We start from the raw sequence: 21175 nt of genomic DNA on the forward strand, positions 1-21175 counted from the left end.
AAATAAAATAAATAAAATAAAATAATGTAAGCTGCCTTGGGTCCTCTTCTGGAGAACCCAAGATATAAATAGAATGAAATGAAATACATTTCATTTTCTTTTCTTCTTGAATTTCTAAGAGCTGATAATACTATATTCACATAAATTGAAAGAAAGAAAGAAAGAAAGAAAGAAAGAAAGAAAGAAAGAAAGAAAGAAAGAAAGAAAGAAAGAAAGAAAGAAAGAAAGAAAGAAAGAAAGAAAGAAAGAAAGAAAGAAAGAAAGCTGTGCTGATATCCATATGAATGGCCCTGCACTGTAACAAATGAATGCAGAAAGACATTTTTAATGTTTGTGGGGGGCGGGGTTCATTTTATTCAGGAGGAATAAGTTCACCTTATTTATATTTGTTGATAAATACATTGAAAAAGGCAATTTTTGACACAGTTGCATCTATCTATTGGTGATTAAACAGAAGGGGGTGGGTGGGAGGAAACAAAGCAAAACATTGGATCTAGAAAATAACTCACATATGTAAAAGCTGATAGTGGTTCCACAGAGCTTTATATTTGACCAATCAGACTTGCCAAAGAAACTCATGTTTCCCTCACAATGATCAATCACAACATGAAGCAAGCTAATTTGCTCTAAAAGAAATGGAGAAATCTTAGGCTTCTATATTAACATCTACATGGTTCCTTTTTCTAATAGAATGCTATATTTATTCCATGTATGTGTTTCATCAGATAAACCAGAGATCACTTATGGTGACCTTTTTCTAGGTAGAAATGACTCAGAAGTGGTTTACCATTCCCTTTTTCTGGAGGCATTCTGGGACTGGGGAGCTTGCCAAAGGCCACACAGGCTGGCTCTTTTTCCTAGAGGCACAGTGGGGAATTGAACTCCCCTCTTTGGCTCCACAGCCAGAAACCTAAAGCCATCTAACCAGATATATTTATTGTATGGTTTAACCCTGAACACTGACATTTATTTCTCTGTTTGAATTCTTTCTCAAATGGAAAGGAATGGACAATGGCATCATATCCCTTTGATGAAGGGGCACATCTTTAGGCAAACAGTCCACAATGACAGCAAGTTTGCCTTGAAAAGTTGACTTTGAACATGACCAATCAGCTGGCAGGGAAGGAAGCCAGTGTTGAAGGAGAAGAGCTTTCACCATTTGCCACTTCCACAGTTCTGATCAGGACTGTCTTATCCTGTACCTTGCTTTTCCTCTCCTTACTGCCTATTCCTTTCCTGTTCCTAGGAGAAGCAAAGGGTTAAAACTCCCTCCCTTCTCCACATAATAGTGAGCTGGCTTCACACCTCCATCCCCACTGTCAGTAGTTACATTTTTTAAAAAAAAATAGTTTAAGCTAGGGCAAACTACGAGACAGACATCAATTCCCCCCCCCCAATTCATCTATGAAAATCTTGGATGAATTGGCATTGTTCAGAACTGGTAGGGGGATAAAGTAGGAAGGAGTAGTGCAAATCTTGGAAAAGTTACTGTATGAACTACGAAAATGGCTGTTCTTGGTTCTGTTCCATTGTGCTTAATGCTGTCCTGAGGAATGTGCAAGGAAGATGGGATTAAAATGAGAGGCATCTATTTGTAACTGAAATGACCTTTCCACAGTTATAGGAAGGTAAAACATTTGTCGGTGAGTATCAATCTCACCCACAAACTCACATGTTTACGCCCCTTGTATCTTCCATTCCACACAAGGAATGTTCTTTACAGTGGAGTTTAACTGGCAGGTCTCTCAAGCGAAACAAAATGTGGGAAGATCTCTGTCAAGTGCCAGAAGGTATTTTAAGGTACGGGGGGAGGTTGGGCCAGAACATATTCAGTGCAAAATAAGTGGTGGGAAGTGTTTTGGATGGAGAAGGAGAGAATAAACATTATACTTGTGTTTCACCTTTTCTTTTCCTTCCTTCCTTCTAGAATGAACTCCACCCACTCCTCAGACATCTCCTGAAAAACCATAAGAAGAGATCCTGTGACAGCAAAAAATTGAAACTCATAAGCTAATTTCCCGTTTGCTATTGCACCATGTTTCTATCCCCCCATCTGACATAAAGGGATAGATGAAACAAAAGTGCAAGAATTTTTGCTATCCTTCTGTTGATTTTCCCCCCTAACCTCAAATGCTAGGAGTAAATTCACATCCTGACTCAGAAGAGAGAGATACAAGATAGATTTTGCCCTGTTATTACTAGAGTTGAATTATTCAGTGCTTCCCATTAGCAAAATGATAGTATGACAATTTTATATTTAGACTTCCTTATACACCACATCAGCACCTTACCTCCAAGTCATTTATACTGTAAGTGCACCTGAGAAGAAATATCCACATTGACTCAGAAATTATCCTTCAATTAGTGTCCACTTGAATTTTGCAATTATTTTTCTTTTTGAAAAAAAAACCCAAGATTTTTGAAACTGATCCCTTTCCTGACCTTTCTAAGAAAAAAAGAAAAGAAAAAATATTCCTTGGAGTTTGACTGTTGCTCACTGAATAATTGGTGATGCAGCATTAATTGTAATCAGCCAGTTTAGAGTGAAGACTTTTGCCGCATTCTCATCATCATTAAATTGACATGTTATACCTGAGAGGCCCATTTGACCCTGATTAGCTGTTGGCATCTGTCTCTTTCTCTCTCTGTGCGTATATATTGTGTTTTAAGAAAACAATGCATTTTTTTACTCCGCTTCTGAAGTCATTCACAAACTGTCGAGCAGACCCCTTCCTGCTTCATCAAATACTCTTGACTTCCTGAGCTGTTTTATTGCAAAGCTTTTGAACAAAATCTCACAGACCCAAAGTCATTTCAGACATGAAAATCAACTTCTCTATCATATATCCTGAAGTAGTATAACTTAATGAACAATGAACAGCAGTCTTGAGAGTGGGTGTACAGCTTACAATAATCATGCCCTTTTTAGAAAAAGCATTAAAATTCAAATTGTGAATGAAGACATAATAATCTGTTTCAGATATGGGGGCATCTGGTTTTTCACATACAATTACACAAGCAACTCATGATGTATTGTATAATGATTCATTTAGCAATCATGGACTTTCAAACAGGCACCACTAGTTTTATACTGACACACAGTAATCTCTTTCAGACATGGAGGCCTGCATGTGTTTGTGCATGTTTGGATGGTTGAAATGATGTTTCTATGTCAGAATGGTACAACATATTAAGGACATTCTTACTAGGTTAAGTAAACATGACAGGAATCACAGAACTGTAGAGCTGGAAGGGATCACATAACTTGCCAACGTGGGAAATACATAGCTAAAGAATCCCTGATAGATAGTCATTTAAATTCTATTTAAAAGCCTCCTGAAAGAGAACCCACCACCCTTCCCAGCAGTCTATGTTGAAAGGCTTTGACTGTCAAAAAGCTCCTAAAGTTTAGGAGGAATCTCCTTTCTTCTAAATTGAATTTGTTACTTCACATTCTACCCACAGGAACAACAGAAAACAAGTTCGTTCCATCTTTGTTTATTTGTTTGTTTATTTATTTATTTATTTATTTGCTTATTTATTTATTTATTTATTTATTTGTTTGTTTGTTTGTGTTGGTGGATGAGTTTCAGTTTCTGCAATCTGCTTATGTGGACTGGACCCTTGGAGAGGTGAAGGCTAGCAGATGTCTACTGGATTCTTGCCCTTCCTGGTTTATAAAAGCGGCCAGAAAGGGAGCAGTCAAGTGGATAGAAGAAGTGGCGAATGCCTCCCTACAAGAGGGTAGGATCCAAGCATATTTAAAGGAGGCAATATTTGAAAAAGCTCTCCTTGGATCCCACAATATTGGATAATTACCAACCAGTCTCTAATATCCCACTCTCAGACAAGGTATTGGAGCAAATTGTGGCTTCTCAGTTTCAGGGATTCCTGAGTGAGATGGATTATCTAGATCCATTTCAATCTGGGCTCAACCCTGGTTATGGGATGGAGGTTATGTTACTACTGTACCACCTGTTAACCACAATGTAAACATTTGTGAGGATAGGAACTATATAAACTTTTCACAGGTGACAGCTGAAAGGAGATCCTGCAACATCTCTTCTGTTTCCTCCTCATGTGAGAAATGTGGCTGAAAATTATCATTGACACACAGTGGGTGATCATTTACAGGCAGCCAGATTTTGATTATTTGAGTCATTATTTGAGGCTCCATGCATACTGTGATCTTACTCTTTGCATGATACTGATATGGACAACTCAAGATGCCCAAACTTAACTCTATGTTTAAGCACTCTTCCTGTCATCTAGGCACCTTCTGGCAGGATTTCAAGAGGGGACAGCTTGAAATAGAGCTGAACATAAGTACAGTAATGCTGAGTCTGGAGATCCAAAATTACAAGGATATTAGAGACAGATGGGCAGCAGAGTCAGGGGACGATAAAAGAGCAGCCGGCCACATCTGTTGTGTGGGACAATGGACACCGAGGCCCTAAACTTTGGAGATTTTGGCAGGTGTGTTCTACAATTTCCAAGACTTTTTCTAAAACTATGGATAGAAGCTAAAAAGACTGAAAGCTGGTCATATGAACAGGAAATAAAGTTGATATTGCCTATTGTTAATGTAAATGCTGTATTCTATGGTGGGAAGGCAGATCTGTAAGAATGACCAAACACAAACCCTACATATGCATGGTCCTCCAGGAAGAGACCAGTAGCATTTACCAGCACTTGCAGCAACAGGACAGGATAAGTGGAGATCCAAAGATGATATACACACAATACACAGCGAGAGTTAATGCTAGTTCTCGCATGATCCCATACAGTAGGACTTTTGTATCTGTGGAGGATCCGTTCCAAGTCTCCTTGCATATGTCGAAAAATGTGGGAATCTAGTGTATGGAAATTAGTTTAGATGGATAAACTCACTGTCCATTCACAACTAAGGTATCAGATTTCCAGTATACTCATTTTATTATATCTGGCTTCCTTTTATTCAGTATGGTAATAACCATGCTGATCCTCTTAGCAACCCCCCCAGCCACTCACTATGGAAAGATGTGTTATGTTAACTAGTAATACCGTATGGGTTAAATCTCTTTCTCTTATGTTTGATGAAGTGGACTTGTTCATGAAAGCTCATATTTAAAAAGTATATAAAATTTAGTCTTTAAGGTGCCACCACATTTTTGTCTTTTTTAACTTTTTATTTCTATTTTCTTTTTATGTACTATGCTTGCACAGACTAACATGGCTACCCCTTCTACAATCATTTAATAGGTTTACTATGTGGGGTTTGATGGTTTAAAACTGTTTATGGTTTTGTATATCTTATTAAATTTTAAATATTTTTTTTAAATGTGGATTATAGTGAACACTATTTTAATAGTAAACGCTGTACATAGCATGGTCTCTGGCTTCCTCTAGTAGCTAGTACTGGTATTTTCATCTTTATATATACATATTTCTAGAATTTTTATTTTAACATTTTCAAACTGTAGATATGTGAGCCAGTGGATATGGATCCCACAAATATGGGGGTTCTAATGTGAATTAATTTTACCAACTTGCAAATACCTGGGGTGAAGTTGCTGGTCTTCATGTTTGTCACAGCATGAGCAGAAAGCACTCGTAGGTGAAAAGCTGAGGGTTTTGTCACTGAGACACTCTTTCACAATTGAGTGGGTGATATAAAAATTCTTTGTGCACATAAAAGAAACAAAAGAAAAACCATGAGGTTTATAGGACAAGCTGTACCCACTTCCCACATCCTCACTGAGATCAGCAATAATTTGGCCTTCTGCCACCTCAGACTGAAAACAAAATGTGGGATTGGCAATACACTATTGTACTAAAAAATATAAAGCAAAGCATGCTGCTTGTATACCGCCCCATAGCATTTCAAGCACTGTCTGGGTGGTTTACAAGTTAATTATGCAGGCTACACATTGCCCCCCAGCGACCTGGGTACTCATTTTACCAACCTTGGAAGGATAGAAGGCTAAGTCAACCTTGAGCCAGCTACCTGGGATTGAACCCCAGGTCATGAGCACAGTTTTGGCTGCAGTACAACAGTTTAGGGACGTGGTGGCACTGCGGGTTAAACCGCAGAAGCCTGTGTACTGCAAGGTCAGAAGACCTGTGGTCGTAAGATCAAGTCCATGCGATGGAGTGAGCCCCCGTCGCTTGTCCCAACTCCTGTCAACCTAAGTGGTTTGAAAGCATGCAAAATACAAAATGTGTGTAGATAAATAGGTACCACCACGGTGGGAAGGTAACGGCATTCTGTGTCCAGTCACACTGGCCACGTTACCACAGAAGATTGCCTTCGGACAAAACTCTAGCTCTATGGGTTGGAAACAGAGATGAGCACCGCCCCCTAGAGTCAGACACGACTGGACAAATTGTCAAGGGGAACCTTTACCTTTTACTACAACAGTTTAACCACTGTGCCACTAGGCTCAGTTCTAGGGTAGTACTGGAACTCATTGTTCTGTTTTCCTATTTCTTCCAGCAAGAATCACAGATTCAATAATCTTTGGAGCCAGTAGGTCTTGAACAAATGGAGTTACAGAACTTCATTAGTGCTGATATCCTGCCTTATACCAATTTCTGATCTCGTAATACTTTTTGTTTGTGTTCTGCTGAAGAGAGTGAAAACTTCTTTAAGACTTTCCCTGATGACACAAGAAGGCCAGGGGTGGAGGAGCCCCTTGGGTCTCTTTAGATATCTACAAAATAAAATGCCTGCATGGACCTTCAGCCTTAAAAGCATTGTGCCACATGTAGGTAACTATGCTTACAGTAGCATGAATTGTATCCTGCAAGTATAACTTTAGTTTGGAGGATCTTTCTTCTGTGAAGGGCAGACCATAAGACAGTAACTTTTTTATGGGTTGTAGGAATCCACTTAAGGCATTTATAATGCACACTAATATTTGTCTAAGTTTCCCAATAGTATGACATAATGCTTAGAGAAAGGGAAGCTCAATATTCTTGCCAAATTTATGGTAAATCATACTCATAAGATGGATGCCTTCATATTGCAGTTAAATCAATATGCAATCAGTGCCTGACCTTTTGATATGGATAGATATTACACCACAACTGACTGAGAAATATTTTAACTCACTTTTTATGTTTGCATTTATTATATCCTATGGCAATATTTATTATCTACACATACACACAAAGTTGTGCATATAATTTTGCAGTAGTGCCAGGTATGAGTTTGGTTGCTCTAAACTAGGAGTATGAAGTTTGTTCCACTGAATTTTTAAAAGCACCATTTGCTCTTCCTGGGACTGATTGATTTTAGTGATACATTCAAGAAGCAATCCAATGTGACTGGATCTAGTCTCAGTTGCCATTGTTTTCCATGAAATCAATGAGAATTAAATCTTGGTTAACTTGTCTCATTGATCTCAATACAACACAAATTTAACCTAGTCTAGAACCAGCCCTATATGATTTGATATTTGTATAAATTACAGATCTTGGATCATAACCTCATTAGATGGCTTGAACCAGTGACAAACACTCTTGCACCTTACGGCTTTAGAGCTTCAAGGAGCCTTCACTGACTGAATTGTGCAAGTCTCCAGAACAGGAATTAAATTAGGATGCAGATAAGAGCTGAATTTGGAAGAAGGATTTAAAGGAAAAGAGTGAGACGGCATCAATGAAGTATTCAGGGAAAAAGTTCCTAACAAAAGGAGTTAGCAAAAAGGATCTATATAACAAGTGCATTAATAATTTCTTGGTTTGGCATGGCCATAGAAGAGATTTGTTGAAAGCTTGTTGGAAGTCAATGTGGCTACTGGAATCTTTTGGGCTCGATTAATAAGTGCCAGATCTGCATAAGAATTCCATGTCCTTGTTGTTTTTGTCAGTGTTAGTAGCCAAGTTATCTTGCAGTATAATTCTATAACCCTCAGAAAATGAGTAGCTCTACTGACTTTAAACAGTACTGTTCTCGAATAAGTGGTTTATGGATTGCAGCTTAATGGTCTACCAATGAAAGAAGATAAAGCCAGTCATAAAGTGTGTTCTGAAATTCAGCAGTCGCACATAGTTATTGTCCCTTGTTTATTGGTTTTATTACGCGTCTGACCTCTAATTTTGAAATAGGGACAGTCAGCAAGTTCATGCTGCCTTACTTCAGCTGAAGAAATACAAGTCTTTTAAAGAATAGCTGTGTGGTTTTAATTTTACCCCCTTTACTCCGTGGGACACTGTAAAGAAGAGCTGTTACATTTTGCTTGTAGCCTGCTGGTCCGTAATTAACTTTATATCCATCCCTGTGTTTAATGTAATTGAAAAATATCAATTCACATAAGAAACATGGACAATTTACCTGACTCCTCACATCTTTGTTTCAAAGGCCACTTTCTACAGAATGGAAAGATTCTGCTGCGTGTGCAGATTTTATCCATAGCATGAGTTGAAGCCATTTGACCAACTATTCAGAACTAGATATCAGAATACTGTACTTTCTCTGCATACGTTTAGTTAAGTACCTTTTCTCAGGTCAGGATTTGCCAAGTGAAACAGTTTAGAAAGAGATAATGCAGGGGGGGGGACAGAATCTGTGTAATTTAGATGTATTTCCATTTTTAAAAGCCAGTAAATTCAATTCTTTTTTAAAAAGTTGAAAAATATTTGCTGACATTTGCTTTGTGTTTTGATGAGAAGTGGTTAACTGATAAAAACAAGGTGTCAGGTTTGGGGATTTTCACTTGTGCAGGTCTCTTTGTGAACTGTAGTGAGGAAAAGGGGGTATCCTGTAGAGACCATCATGAATGCACCTTGCTAAGAGAGAAAGTGGACATAGGAAGTAGAAGTACTGTGAGAAAAGATGTGATTAATATCCACATATAAAGAGAAATATTATTTGTGAACACCATCATACTAGAACTCTAGAATTATTTTTATACAATGGGAGTACTTTTGCCTGCTTCTCCTTTATCTTAGAGTTGGAAGACTGTAAATCTTCTGAAGAATGTTCTAGAGCAGTGGTTTTTAATGTTTTCTTTACCACAATCCCCTTTAAATATCTTTTGTTGTTGCAGACCACCAAGACTTAACTCAAGATTTAAACCTGTAAAGTGCATCAAATGTATATTTTAATTTTCTCATGAAGGGTCTCATCAACAGATATTCCTTGCTATAATGGTGGCACTTTTTAAGATGACTGGCAGAAGCTTCATTTTGCTTTGAACAGGATGCAAGTTTATCATCAGTTCTTGTACATTCTGAGGTTCAGCCAAAATGTATTATTATGACATTCACTGAGATAATATCAAAAAGTCACTTTACTCATTTCTATTAGTAGAAATCAAAGACGAAACACAATTGAGAAGTCTGTCCAGTCACTCTCACTGACACTGATAGACTCCAACTCTCTCTTCCCCCAGCTTGTGACTTTCTGTGCAGTAGCAAGAAATGTCAAATGCTGTCTCTCAGCCATTTAGCATCATTCACTTGCATGTTCTCATAATGTGCAGAAATATCAAACTGTTATTTTCATAACTGATTTTTTTACTTTTAGTTATTTTTAATGGAAGCGCTACATTGGAAAAGCCACATTTTACACAAAAGAGCAAGGAAAAGTAACATTTTGTTCTACATTTCTTTCTTTCTTTTTTAGCTGCATAAGATCATAACATTTCTTCAAGCATTCACGGACTCCTTGTGAGGATATTGCGCCCCCCCCCAGGGGCCTGTGGACCACAGCTTAAGAACCTATGTTCTAGAGTTCTCCGAGCTTCTAAAGTTCTGTACGCTAGACATCCACATGTAAGTTTCTGTTTTCCATCTGATGTGAAATAAACGCCTGGAATTGCAAGTGCTTCTGCTACAGATGGGAAAATATTTCTGAATGGAGGGACATCTCCCACACTTCATTGCAGCGTTCTAGGGAGCAGATGAGCTGGTCAGACCCTTGGTTTGGCTCAATGCTCAGCATCACAATTTCTCTCTCTTCTCCATGCAAGAGACAATGGTGGAGTGATGTGACTAGCACCCCACTTCTTTGTTATTCCCAGTTCGGAGAAAGAAGAGGAAGGTTGTGGCACAAAGGATGTGTCTAGAAGAGGTTTTTATTGTACAGTCATCTTGCCTCATTGACAGAATTACACCAAGTGTTCCAATGAGATTGCCTTCTATTTTTTTCCTAATGTATTTCCATGCTATTTGTTTTGCTTACAGAAAAGAAAACTGTCATTGCAGGAAAGATGGAACAGCTGCGTAGTGGCTTTCGTAGTACTATGAAGTCAAAACAAAAGATGAATGACCATACAAGATCTGCACAGCAAAGCCAGCTATCTTTGCTGTGACATTTCTGGACTGGCAATGCAGAGTTGTTAAATTAGACAAAAGTTAACTGTCTTCCCCTGCTTCAGTGGTCAGAATACACCTAAATTTATTAGAAATGCATTTCCCCCCTTTTATCAGCAGGTGAACAGCATACATTTAGCCATTAGACATACGTACCTCTGTGAGGAAAGTGTGAGTCTTAATACAGTTTTATAAAATTATGCAAATATGCATTGATGTTACCTGTTAGTTCTTAGATGAGCATTACAAAGTTACAGCAGTCCCTTACACTCCATGGTGCTACTAAATTAACCAAAGTGCTTCTGAATGGAACAGCAAATCATTTCCATAGAGTAATTAAACAGTAAACAGGGCAGAGAAGCATTATAGGAGAGATTAAGATGGTATCAAGTAACAGGATCAGTCACCCCAGTCCCTTTGATATTTTCAAAAGCTGAGATTAACATTTACTTTAGAGCTACCCAGTTCTGAATCAAAGTTTCCACATGACTGGCAAATCATACCACTTTTTTTAAAAAAATTATTTGTTCTATTGCAAATTACTTGAACACTCCTTTCTTCTTTTAACAAAAGTTGTATTATTTTGAATTTTATTCAGTATTGTGAAGTTTCCATATACAAGGGAATATCATGTAAAATGTTTTTGTCTGTGAAATTATATTTTGATTATAGAAATAGATGAGTGAGCATTTTGAGGTTTACTTTTTATTGTTTCTCTTTCATTTTCATATACCCATCAAAAGTAATTCTGACAATCACAACCATTACCTTGAATTACGAGTTAATTACTGTAAAGGATTGCCATACTGAAGTGATCAAAAGGCAATAGTTCTAAAATGCATTAACTAAATCATATTTTCAACTCCTAGTCATGATTGCTGGCCAAACAAAATGATCTCTTCCATTTAATTGTGCTGTCCATCTTTTCCTCTGTTTGAAATATAGACAGAGACACCGTATATTAAAAATAGTCTTATTTCATCAATAAGTGAAAATAGTACATTGAACTGTCAAATATATGCAGATGAAATTAACGTAGAAAGTCAAGCTATTTTCCCACAAACTCAGATAATACTTTATTTAGCTCTGAAAAGAATAAGGTGAGCAATGTTCTGAACTAAATCATGCCCATCATCCTCCAGTGACATGATCAGAACCATGTATTCTAATGTCTCAGTGAGCCTCCAAAGTTGATCTTATCCACTTACCTGTCTGCATTCCTGCCTATGCCTACGTACATGCTTCCTTCCTTCCATTCTTCCTGATACAAATGGGGGGGGGGGGAGGAAGAAATGTATCTCATATCTGGGGCATGCCATATTCCTACGAAATCCCTTCTAAAATTTCAAGGTGCACCCCTTCTGCCCATGTCTTTAATGTTTCCTTCATCCTATCACAACTACCAGAGATACACAAGCAAAGTAGAAATGAGAAAAAGAGATTTGGAAACATACAATTAGATACAGTACAGTAGGTATCTTGCAGAATGTCCAATGCTTTGTGTTATTCCTGGCCTTTTGGGAACAGGCATTGAGAGTGACAGTCTGAAAGTCCAAAGAACATAAAAGTAGACCAGAAGCCTGTTCAATTCAGCTCTAGCTTTCTGCACTGGACAAATAGATGCCAAAGACAACCTCACAAACAGGGCAACAGTGCCTTCCCCCTCATGTCCCCAGTAACTGGTATTGATAGGGAAAGTGATGTATGCAGCCATCATGACTGGTAATCATGTAGAGGAATAATATTTTTTAAAAAAATATTGATCCTTGAATTTCCCACCATTCAGATCGAGAATTATGAATTATGGTTCCCCCTTTACTTTTCTCACACCATGCATTCTATACAACTCTGTCATATGCCGTCTTAACTGTAGTCCTCCATTGTGTTTATAATATGTGTCGTAAACCTTTCCAATAACAATTCTCTGTTTAAAATCCAAACATCTCTAGACTTCCCAATGAGAGGGAAACTGCAGAAAGAAGACTGGAGCATGATATCTGAGTGCTAGGCTCTTAAGTATTTTATACTTCATTTATATTATTCTGTTTGTCTTTTTCAAATGAGTCAAAAGGGTTCTACTGTACATTGCTGCTAATGTTGCAGGGTCCAGATTAGGGCTCTGTACCAGATTTGGACAAATCCCAAACTCTGAACCAAATTGATCAGGTTTGGACCAATTTGCATGAAGTGCAAACTGAAGCAGAATGAGAAGATTTAGTTGAAAGGGCAAAACAAATCCAGTGTGCAGATGAATGGAACTGGATGGAACACAATATTTCACCCCGGTTTTCTTTTTAAAAACAAAGTCCAAAGGTTTATCAAAACTGAAATATTTGGGTGAACACAGAATTGCCAGTGAGACAGTGGATACATCTCTCGAGAACAGCATCTTTATGGGAAGACAGGAAACCTAACTATTTATCCTAAATTCTGAAGCTTTGCTTATACTGACATGAAATTATGTGCTCAACTTGAGTAGCTCCATAAGGTTGCTATCAGACTTTTGTATGTGACAGAATATAGCCAGGTACTTTTGCTACTGCTTCATGAAGATCAGCCATAGAAATAACAAAGTGTGCTTACAAGACCTGAGGCATTGAAACGGATCCTGCTAAAGCTCTAAAAGTGATTATGAGCTGCTTATCTTTCTGTTTTTTTTTAATCCATCTATTCTCTTATTTCAAAAGTATATGTTCCTGGTGTCAGGGATAAATGACTGTACTCTTGCGCTGTGCAGATACTTCACAGATGATTCATTATAAAGTGCAATTTATTAACTATTAGGATTTTATTTACTCTTACAGAACAGAATATGCAGAGGAGAAATAAAGCACAGTCACTTTTTTGAAATTTTATTAAAATAGGCCAGTGAACTAAATGAAAAGTCACATGATTTAGGAAATACGGTGGTGCCTCGCTAGACGATGATAATCCGTTCCACTGAAATTGCTATTTAGTGAAATCATTGTCTAGCGAAAAGTATTTCCCCATTGGAATGCATTGAAACCTGTTTAATGCATTCCAATGGGGAATAATCATCATTGTCTAGCGAAGATCGGCCATAGGAAAGCCGCTTTGCGAACCGCCGATCAGTTATTTAAATCGCTGTCTTGCGAGCGTGGAGGAAGCTGTCAAAATCATTGTCTAGCGAAAATTGGTTTGCGAAGCAGGGACCAAACATTGTCCAGCGAAATTCCCCCATAGGAATCACTGTTTTGCGAATTGCTATCGCAATCGCAAAAATTCAATGTCTAGTGAAAAAACTGTCATGCGGGGTAACTGTCTAGCGAGGCACCACTGTAAACTAGATTGCTCAGATTGTTGGTCAGTAACTTTCTAGGATGGAATTGGGGATTCGAGATCAAGTGTAATGTTGTTAAATGGTGTGAATAGCTAGTGTTTAATATGTTAAAATATTCAATAAGTAAGATGAATAGTTAATTGAATTATCAGTTTGTAATGGGAATGATTGTCTAAAATAAAGTTTTTGAAAAAAGAAGAAGAAACAGTGAATGGATTTTTGGTATTTAAAGTAAAGGTATGAGATAAGTGTTCTTTACCCATATCACCGTTTATAATCTTTCATAGTACATTATTCATGGTGGGGGTGTCTATTACTTTTCACCAGTTTATTGTCAACATACATACACCAATTTATTGTCAACATACAACGTACAGATGTGTGATTAAAGAAACCATACAACCACTCTTTCTTTAAAGAGTTATGAAAGCAGAGTACTACAGGGTAATTCTTCACTGTGCTGTGATTACAGCACAAGTGGGTACTCAACGCAGGATATTTGTTCAACTTCTATTCTTCCGTGGCAATTAGGTTTTCAGACAGAAGATCAGACTTCATGCTGTGTTGGCAATTGATTAAACTGCAGAGAATATCTCCATTCACATAAGAAGAGAAATATAATATTTATTCTACAGAGGATGTGACATTTAAAATAAAGATGTTCCTTGAAGTTATCATTTCACTGCACACATTGGTATACAGTCAGTGCTCAGATTGTACAAGGAGGGAGACAGGGCTGGACCCTCTACCTTTTGCACTGGTCGCCTTAATCAGGGCGTAGAGCTTCTTGATTTTATCAAACGACCTTATTTCCTTCCACAGTTCTTTTATGCTCAAGAACTAATATCTAAAATATATAAAGCCAATTACAAAAGTAATGAAATCTTTTCCTGTGAATACTATTGATCCATGGGAAAAAGTCAGTCAGGGGGTGCAGGAAATGGAGGCCGAGACAGAGTTAAAATTGGGTAAAGTTTGTCAAGAGAGCACCAGCAGAAGACCAAAGGTGTGTAAAGGCTAGATGCTTAGGAGAGAAAAGAAGGTTAAAGGGTAGCCACAGCACAGAGGACATGTGTGAAAAAGATACCCTTGCTGCTAAAAGAATGCACGAAGAAGCTGCTTATACTTCTACCATTATGACTGAACATAAGCTACATTGCACAAAAGAGTCAGTCTTGTGTATATCAGAGCCTACATTGTAGCCCATAGGATTAACAATGTATTTATTTATTTATTTATTTATTTAACTTATATGCCGCCCACTCTACCCAAAGGTCTCTGGGTGGCTTACAACAATTAAAATACAATAAAAAGATAAAACAATTAAAATACAATTAAAATAGATACTCTAAAAATTTATGCACCATACAAGAGACTGAGGTTGCAATGAATTCCTAGTTCACTATGAATTTTATTTTCAACCAAGTATTTTAGTTTTGATAAACTTTCTTGAGGATTTTAAGGCTCAGATGAATCAAACCAGGTCAAGGCTTCATGATTCTCCACAGCGCTTCATCACAAGTGACAAAGCACTTCCTGAGGGTACACTAAAATGGAATTCATTTTTCAGATTAAAAACAACTTGAAAAATGTACCAGTGAAAAATAGCTTCAGTTAGTGAAGAAGGGTTGGTTCTTTGTTGTTACAAGCAGCTCATACTGAGATTCACTGCGCTCCAATTCATGTCTACTCAAAAGTAAACTCCACAGAAGTAAATGTAAATCAATCTCTTGAAGTAGGTGTAGGATTGCAGCCTTGGTTGAGTATAAAGACTTTCTGCCTTTTAAGAGACTGTCACCTGATGATCACTGTAATTACCCATATTTTAATTAGTTAAATAAAATTTGCAAAGCTACCACAGATTCTTTTCTAAATGCAGTACATTATGCACCCAAATATACACATGCACACACAGAGAGAGAGAATTACCTGAGTTTCCTATGAAGGTGGTTCATGTTATTTGTCTTTGTCCCCCCCCCCCAACCCAGAATAAAGAGACAGACACAGGTTGTTGGGTTAAAACTTGGGCCACAACTTTATTAACTATTTAAATTTAAAAAACTCAATCTACAAGGGGGCCTACTGTAGTGCGATATTATCTCCAAATCTGGTGTAGCCTTTACATCTGGATCATTCAAGAGCAAGGCGAGTTCATATTTCTAAATCGTGCTGTCATCTGTACAGCTCACATTCAGGTGCCTGGTGATGGGGTTACCCCCCCAACACTCCAGCTCACCGAGCCTCATGACCCTAGGTGAACTGCTGCCTGGGAGGACTCCCATGGAGAAACCACCTCTCGTCAGCAGCCCTATTGGCACCACCTGACAGGGAGATGGAATATTTTTGCACCTCGTGACTTCCATGAACTCACCCCGACTCTTCACCTCACACTACCTGCCACAGCATGGGGATATTTATATGCCTCAAGTCCACCATCACAGCTGAAAATTTCGGCTCCAAGCCCCCTTGTAGGTGCCTCCGAAAAAAGGCCCAAACCTGTATCAGACAAGCTAACCCTATCATTTCTGTAAAATTCTGGCTGCCGAACTCTTACGTCCAGATCATGATCAATGACCAATCCAGCCTTCATGGCTGCGGTTATTTCACAATTCACACCACACATTGCGTAGTCAATGCACCAACGATTGCGTTCAACCTTCCAAATCATATCCTGGAGTTATGTTTGACCATATCAGCCTATGTGCTGGAAATTTGTCCTGCAAGACCTCAATCACCGGTACTATTAACGACTTGCTTGTTCTGTGCCAAATCATTTCATCCCAGGGGAACAAACAATAAAATTCAGGGGGAGCCTTGCTCATGCTCTGGCATACCAGGTCCTTCAGCTGGTCCCCAAGCATGCCTCCTCTCCCCTTCCATTCTGCATGTGGCCCAAGCACCAAGGTCTAAATTGCGGCCCTGAACAATGTGCGAAGTATACTTCATCGCCCAATGTATACAGTGGTGCCTTGACTTACAAACGTCTCTAGTTGTGAAATTTTTGAGATACAAAATGCTCCGTTTGCAAAATATTGCTTTGGCGGGCGAATGGAGCTTCAAGTTATGAAAGAAAAAAACACGGGGGGAGGCAGGGAAAGCACGAAATTTGAACTTTCTGTTAACCGTTGGCCAGCAAAGAGGCTGCTTGTCTGCTACCTCGCTTGTCCCAGCAGTTAGAGAGTGGATAAGGAGAGAGTCTTCAGACTGCCTGGTACTGTACTGTAAGGACTGTAATTTTTTTTTGGATTTTTTAATTTTTGGATTTTTGACTTTTTTTTTCTAAAGAGAGACTGCCTGTTCTGGATGAGTACATACTGAACACTGTATTCACTGTACTATACAGGGTTTTTTGCAGCTTGGTGCGGGGGGTAGGGCTAGGTTGGGGGTTATGTTTCTGTGCTCTGATGGGCCTTGCAGTGTGGATTTAAAATGTGAAAAGTAGACTGTAATATTAAATTAAAATTAAATGTGAAAATTAGACAATAATTTTAAAATGTAAAATTTATTTATTTACGGTATTTTTGCACTCTGTGGCTCCTAGGGTTTGTGTACTGTGACCTCTCTGTTGTTTTAAAACATGTGGTTTAAAATGTGGTTTCAAAGTCTTTTTTTTTCTTAAAATCAGAAAATATTTTGTGAAGGGATGGGCTTGCTGTTCATGCAGACAGATTGTAAAACACAGTTTAGACTCTCTTTTTGTGATGAGGAGTTCTGTGCTGGAGTAATGCTTGATGGATTATGTGGCTTTTAGGATTTGTGTACTGTGGCCTGTCTTTTGTTTTAAAATGTGTGTTTAAAATGTGGCTCCAAGGTCTGTCTCTTTTAAAATCAGAAAATATTCTGTGAGTGGCTGTGGTGCTTGTTGATCCAGCCAGGCTTTAAAATGGAGTTTACTGTAGACTCAAAGGTGCTTGGTTTTGTTTAAAAGGTGCTTGTTTTTAAAAGTGTTCTGTTTAGAAGATGTTCCCTCCCCCCTCCCTCCTTTCCTGCCTTTTTTTTTAAACTGAAGTTCATGTTAGGTCAAAAGACGAAAAATTCTCCCCCAGTGGTAGAGTACAGATTAACCGGCTTTGCATTAGTTCCTATGGGAACTAATGCTTCAATTTAAGAACGGCGCCTCTACATAAGAACCGAAAACAGCCGGAACGGATTAAATGGTTTTCAGTGCATTCCTATGGGAAATGGTGATTCGACTTATGAAAATTTTGAGATGCGGCCACTCTTCCTATACGGATTAATTTCGTAAGTCAAGGCACCACTGTATAACTGTGGCCACAAAAAGTGACTCACACTGGGTGGCGACTGCCTGGAATCCTGAAAGAGAACACAAACATTATTGTCTATTAAGGGAGAGAAATAAAAACTTGCGGGAAGACCATCTGCCTACTTCCTATCCAGTTTCCCTCACTTCTGCAGTAAGAGCTGCTGCTGTGGATGCTGCAACCATTCCAAATGAGTGGGTGCCAAATTACGATCCCACAATGCCTGCCGTGTGCAGCCCCAGGGAAGAGACAGCTGAAATTGGGACCTTGTGAGGTGAGAGCCATCCTATGGTGAAATAGATTCCTTGCCGAGGTTACCTGGTCTCAACATAGGCAGATAAGTCCCTAACCAGGCAAGGTTCCTTGAATGAAAAATGTCTTAGGCTTCCCACATGACCTTTCATAATTGATACGACTTAGATTGGTGGAGATGAAACAAGACTCTGTCTACGTAGACCAAAAAGTCATCCATTTAAAGCCAATTTTGAATTGTCAACTATTGATGCCCTTATCAGCTCCCTAATTCTAAATGCCCCAAAAATTGTGCAATGTATCTCTGCTTTAAACAATTTGACCTCATATTGCCCCATGCAAGTCTCCTCCCAAACCTGACCTAAGTGAACAAGGTTTTTTGAGACATAGGGGTGGTGCTATATAGGCCATGGTCTACCCAAGCTTTTTAAACAGCATACATCCTCAGTCTTATAACAAAATACAGTGGGGTCTCGACTTACGAAGGACCCTACTTGCGAACAATTCAACTTACGAACCCGCCCTATAGGGGAAATAAGGACTCAACATACAAACTTCCCTCGAGTTACAAACAGGAAAAAAAGTGCCCCCTCCCTCCCCTTAGAGGCTTCTGGAGGGGGAAAAAGGGTCAGAAACTTAAAAATAAATAAAAGAAAGTCACTTACCAGGCCTTGGTAGCCCCCAAACAGTAGGAAAAAGAGCAGGAAACAGCTAAAAGCCCACACCAGAAGGGAGCCTGGCAGCCATTTTGTGCTTTTCCCCCGCTCCTGCACCCTCCTCTCCCCACCTATCAGCTGATCGGCTGGCTCTGAAGAGTCTTGGGGAGGCTTGCTCAGCACCTAAAAAGCCTGCCTGTGTGTCTTTGTGCTGAAAAAAAATCAGCACAACATGCTTTAAAACATGATTTAAAATTGGCTTCATTGAAAAAAAAAGATTTCTAAAGTGCTTTGCAAACTGTTCCCTGCCTTCCTCCTCGTTTCCTGAACCTAAGGGAAAAAAAGAAAAATATCACCCTCTAGTGGCAGAAGGCGGAATAGCAGCTTCCCATTAGTTTCTATGGACGGAAAAGAGCAGATACCGATTAAATGATTTTCAATGCATTCCTATGGGAAATGCAGATTTGACCTACGAACGTTTCGACCTAAGAACCACCTTCCAATACGGATTAAGTTCGTAAGTTGAGACCCCACTGTAGCTGTTTTTCCATTTTGAAAGGGCTTTTCTGAGGATCGATATTTCAGCCCCTGCAGGCTGGCTGGGTTCTTTATAAATGTTTAAAAAAAATTGAAAATCCTTTTTTCAAACTTCCTCAGGTTTGGCACAGAGCAAAAATACACTCTCTACATCTTTGTCAAATGCAGTGCTGATGTGAAGCTAATTTTAAAAGTGATTTTTTTGTATAACACTTTTATTTAACATTTTAATACAATTATTTAATTATTTTTAAATATTTGAATAATTTATTGTTCTTAGCTTTTTTTTAAAAAAAAAGATGTAAGCTCCTTCGGGTCCTTTTATAGAGAAAGACATGAGAAAAATATTCCATATAAATTAGCAATATAATTAAAGATTCAGAAAGAACGAGAAACAGAGTGAAACCCACACTGGCAAATTTGCCCAGTTGTGATAATTTCAGCCTCAGGGCGGACATGTGCTATATACGCAAATGCAAAAAATCAAAATGCCAGTGCGAACTACAAATAATCTCACAGGCATTGTAAAAGACTGCCATGAGACATGAGACACTTGGGTCAACTTGCAATTAAAAGGTTAGTCAAAAATGTTTTCTTCTTCCAATGAGTGTCAGATGTGCATTTTTGGAAACTGGGAAATGAGCAACTAGAGTACTAATTGAAGTCCCTGTCTTGCAGCAGACAGGTGTATTTACACAGTTCTAAGAGACCTTTTGCAAAAGTCCCAAGTCATGAATTGGGGGAAAAGCACACATTAGAATGTTCAATTTCATCTCCTGAAACTGCAAGCTGGAAGTAATAAATAATATTTGAACTGGGGTTTTTAAACTCATTTTCTGCTCATTAGGTACAAGGGGACTTCTGCATTAGTGCTCAGTTGGGTGCCTTAGGCAGGAAGGAGAAGAAAGTACATCCTGCTCATAATATTATCTTGGCAAGTTGCTTTAAAAACATTGGGTTTGAACTAGGGTTGTGCCTCAAATTTGGTCAAATCCTGAACTGAATCGGCTAGCATGATTTAGATGGATTTTTATGAGGTCTGGTTTAAAATGGAATGGTCAGATCTTATTGTGGGATAAAGCCAAATGGACTGAGGCAATGTGGACTGGTTCAGTTATTCAGATGTCTCAAGTGAGCAAAGAAAAGCCAGAATGCAGGAATGGATTATGAGAATGTGAGTAGGCAGCCTAGTCAGGAAGGAAGGAAGAAGAATGTGGCTTTATTCATCGACAGCTCTCATGTGCCATCGAGGAAAGAAATAATTACTAGAGGGGGGGAGGGAGGGAGGGAGAGGGAGAGAGAGAGATTATTTCTTTCCTCCATGGCACATGAGAGCTCGTTTAGTTTTTTTGGACTCCAGTTGTTTAGGGCTTAATAGGTTAAAATCAGCAGTTTGAATTGTGCCTGGAAACAGATCTTATTCTGTCTCTGACTGCATATTAGTGGGCTCTCTGCCAACTATCCTGCATTTGTTCATTGTGGGTGGATCTATGTGTGTGTTTTAGGTCGTAAAATATATCATTTCTCTACATCTTCCTCTTCACTATTTCTCTATCCATGTATGGACAAAAGCAGTGTGATTAGACAAGACTGAGCACTCAGCTGTTCAGGCTACACTACATTCTGTGCAATTTCATACTCTTTTTACTGAGTACTGTTCAGGAAAGATTCCATTTTCTGTGGGAAATGGAAGGATCCTGTGTAACTTATTTCATCTCCCATTTCCACATGAATCCTGGAAAGACTGGGTGCAGGAATTGTTATAATTCTGTGTACTTGGCATTTCTTCTGGGGGGAAAATGATCAGAATCATCCATGGAATTCCATCAGATTTCTCACTAGATCTTTGTTTGGGGGGGGATCTCACT

Source organism: Pogona vitticeps, chromosome 4, assembly GCF_051106095.1.
Source record: "Pogona vitticeps strain Pit_001003342236 chromosome 4, PviZW2.1, whole genome shotgun sequence".
NCBI lineage: Eukaryota > Metazoa > Chordata > Lepidosauria > Squamata > Agamidae > Pogona > Pogona vitticeps.